This window comes from Myotis lucifugus, unplaced genomic scaffold (genome assembly GCF_000147115.1).
Source record: "Myotis lucifugus unplaced genomic scaffold, Myoluc2.0 scaffold_250, whole genome shotgun sequence".
Taxonomy (NCBI): Eukaryota; Metazoa; Chordata; class Mammalia; order Chiroptera; family Vespertilionidae; genus Myotis; species Myotis lucifugus.
The window spans coordinates 1,580,173-1,584,225 of NW_005871298.1; the positions used below are offsets into that span (position 1 = coordinate 1,580,173).

General features: G+C 52.9%; 1 non-coding gene across 1 annotated transcript; it reads left to right on the forward strand.

The window, feature by feature from the left end:
* Window positions 1–3,715: 3,715 nt before the first annotated feature.
* On the forward strand, window positions 3,716–3,806 carry LOC111827931. The gene has a single exon (XR_002831681.1). It is a non-coding gene; the product is annotated as a small nucleolar RNA SNORA70 (small nucleolar RNA).
* Window positions 3,807–4,053: the final 247 nt, after the last annotated feature.

Genomic DNA, 4,053 nt, shown 5'->3' on the forward strand with positions numbered 1-4,053 from the left:
TGGCCCTGCACTCGCTTAGACATGACAACAGCTGCCAGCCATGTAGACTTCAGGGAAAGCCTGCGCCCCTCAGGCACCTCCCAGAGCGATCAGAATCCCCCCATGAACTTGAGCTGTCTGCGGGGAAACAGGTTTGGGGAACTGGAGGAGGCAACTGGAAGGAACTCAACAGCGGGAGGGACCCCCGACGTCGGTTGCCTCAGCCACTTAAAATTCTTGGGAGCCCCGGACGGAGTCGCTTGGAAAGAGAGAAAAACGGACTTAAAAAGCCATTCCGGGGCTTGAACATGTGTTCTTCGCTGGTAGAATTCAGGACGAGGATTTGGAGGACCCGGTGGGAGTATCTTTCACTGCGCTCCCCTAATCCTCTCCAAATCGCCTAGGCGCTACAGCTGTTGGTGAGCCCGATAAACTATGTGTTCAATTATTCTTGGCCTGGATGGGGCGGCTCGCCTCAAAGGCTTCGGGATGTAGAATTCGGGCCACTTCAATCAGCCAGGCCCTCCCAGGGCTGCCTCCAGGAGACAGGGCCTGTTTGAAGGGCCAGTGCTTCCCAGTCAGACTCTCTCTCCCTTCTTCTTCCTTTTCATCTCCGCCCAGACGGGGCAGAGGCGGCTGACACCTCCCCACGGACCCGGGGGTGGCGGGGAGCGGAGTTAGCTGTGGGACCCGTGCCAAAGCCGAGAACCCAGGCGATAAAATAATTACAAATGAAAGGGAGATTAGCGGGCCCTGTCGGGACAAATGCTTCCAAAATGGTTCCTGAGATCTCGGGCCGGCACATTCTCAAAGGAGACGGGCGCAGCAGCTGCTGTCGCCATGGCAATGGGGCAACAGATGCCCGGCTGGGCGCGCTGGCTGCAAATGGCAGGCCCAGCCAAACGCCAGCCACGGGCACGGAGATGACAGACCGGGTCGCCTTGGCATCATGGAAATGCGCTGGTAATTAGCACAACTTTGTGTTCTCCTGTGTCTGCTCTCCCTCCGCCTCCCCTGGCCACAGCAGAGTCCCGCTAATAAATGGTTGACAGCTGTTGAGAGACGGGCCGGGGCTGGAGTTGCTCTGAGAAAGGCTGTCTTTGGGGATCCCCCAAGGGCTGCTGGTAGCTCCATCTCCCCCACTAAGTGCTCATCTGCACCCCCTTGGGCAGGTTCCACCTTTGGCGACTTCACTTCCTTGGCCTCCTTTGGCAAATGCCCATTTGCTAGTTTCTGTATGTTTTTCACCACGTGTGGGCCGTGATCCACCCCCACCAGAATCACCTGGTTTGCTTGTTACAGGGGCAGGTCTGAGCGCGTCAAGCCAGGCCTCCTGACTCAGAAACACCGGGCATGAGCCCCCATCACGTGCAACTTCAACGAGTTTCTCACGTGCTTCCCACGTGGCCTTGAGTTTGGGTCCACCCCAGGGCTCTGCCACGGGGCCGGGCTCTGCCCACTCCCGCCAGCCGGACCTTAACTACCCAAGTCGCCAACATCAACCCAGCTTTGCTTGAGCCTCCCCAAAGGCTAGAGAGAGATCCGGGAGGAGCTAAAAAGGCCGGGCCTGTGCGTCCATGGCTCCGAGGTGAGCAATAGTTGGGTGTCTCCGAGGTGACAATCCTTTCTCCCGTCCGGACACACAGTGACGGGCGTTTTTCTTTCCATGTCGTGCCTAATGCTTTGCAGACTTCTGGAGGGGAACGAGGGCAGCTCAGAGGAGGGACTTTCCCGACCTGGAAGTCAGTCATCTGTAGCCACGGTGTGGGGAGACCCAGGGGAGAGGCTGACCCCGGAGCTGGACCATTCGTTCTTGGCCTTCAGTGCAGCGGGTGAGCCCTGGACCCTCTGCGTTTCCACATAGTTAGGAAGATGGCTTCATGCAGCCTCCCCACTCCATCGCCTGCGTCCCGGGCTGGCACGGGGCTCACACAGGCACCAAAGGCTGCACTCAATGCCTAGGAAGTGACTTCTGTTTCCTTCTTGTGTTTCTTACACCCCGCCCCCCTGGAAATGGGGCAAAGGTCCAGGTAAGACACCATTTTCTTAGGTTCCTCTCCATCCAAAATTTCCTTCCGTCCTCTGACACTCAGACTGGCCCAGTCCCTACCAGATTCACATCCCTTCACTTTCAACATTGAATTTTTTCTGTTCCCTCCAGCTCCTACCTGAGAGAGAGGAACTTCCTAGAAGCCAAACACCTAGAGAGGAAATAACAGGCCTTTGGGACTCCGTGAAATTGCGGAATAACTTGGGAGGGAAGGCGCTGCGGAGCCTGTCGCCTGCTTTTGTCTGCCCAGGGTGCCGGAGCAGCTGGCTTTGGACGGGCACCTTGGGCTTGAGCATTCGCCTCTGGCCGAGGTCTCGCGGCCTCCCTGGCCTCGCGTGTCTACCTCTCTCCGATCAAACCTCCAGGGTGCTCACTTGGCAAGAGCAGGGCAAAGGAGGTGCGCTTCGTTTGCCCTTGATAAGAAACACTTGCCCAAGAAATTCGTATTTGTTAAGTGACAGCATGTCAGAAGAATCCAGTTTTGTGTTTCAATGACAGGCTTCTGCTGATGGACACGCCAGGGTGGAGCCGGAACACCTAACGATCATTATGTGTGACTGGTTCAGAATACCCTCTCATGCCTCATGTTTTCTTTTTCTTTTTTTAAATATATTTTTCTTAATTTCAGAGAGGAAGGGAGAGGGAGTTAGAGTTAGAAACATCAATGATGAAAGAGAATCATTGATTGGCTGCCTCCTGCACATCCCCCACCGGTAATCGAGCCTGCAACCCGGGCATGTGCCCAGACCAGGAATCGAACCCTGACCTCCTGGTTCATAGGTCGACGCTCAACCACTGAGCCACGCTGGACGGGCCATGCCTCATGTTTTGAAAACATGCTGTCCTCTCTCCTTTCAGAGTGATAAGACTAAGTAGCCAGGAGAGAATACATAACTGCCCAAGACATCTGTGATACTGTATTGGACTGGAGGGTGCGCGATCAAAGATATAAGTTGGAAGGTGAGAGGAAAAGAAAAGAGGGGCTGGACTTTTGCCCAGTGGCTGGGGGGTGAGGGGGAGAGATAAGGGTTTCACAGTTCATACTTTTCCAGGAGAGCTGAACATAAACCTATTTCATGGATTACACTTGGCCCAGAAACCTGTTCCCATAAGAGCTCTGGCTGACTGGAGACACAGGGAGATGAGTCCCACGCTGAAGGGAAAGAATACACTGAGATGGACTCGCTGGGTCTGGTGCCAACTCTAGGAAATAGAAGTCAGAGGGAGCCTCTTCGCAGTAATACTTCCCCAGGAGCAACGCAGCACCCCCTGGTGGCTGACGGCTGTGAATGTCATTGCAATTTCCTGGAAACGGTGCCACCTGCTGCACGCTCTGGGGCCTGCTGATTTGTCAACCAAACTTCCACAGGTACTTTCAATTTACCTACTTAAAGGAGGCAGTGTTGGGCTTTTGGAAGTGAACTTGTGAAATAAAAGAAAGCGAACGTACAAAATGGTTTGGCTGCAGCCATTAAGCCAGCGGTTCTCAACCTGTGGGTCGCGACCCCTTTGGTGGTCAAACGACCCTTTCACAGGGGTGGCCTAAGACCATCCTGCATATCAGATATTTACATGACGATTCATAACAGTAGCAACATTACAGTTATGAAGTAGCAACGAAAATAATTTTATGGTTGGGTCACAACATGAGGAACTGTATTTAAAGGGCCAGAAGGTTGAGAACCACTGCATTAAGCCGACCATGCTCTCTTCCCCCATGGGGGCCTGGTGTGCAATGGCTGCAAACAGTTGCATTCTGATTTATTTTTAAGTATTTACTTATGTTTGCTTGTAGATGTCCAGTTATTCTAACATTGTTTCTTGAAAAGATGATCTTTTCAACACTTGTGTTTGTGGATGTATTGATGTTAGCCATTCTGACAGGTGGGAGGTGATATCTCATTGTGGTTTTGTGTGGAGGTTCCTCAAAAATGTAAAAATAGAACCACCATGTGATCTGACAATTCTGCTTCTGGGTATTTATCTGAGGAAATCCAAAGTGCTAATTTAACAATATATATGCA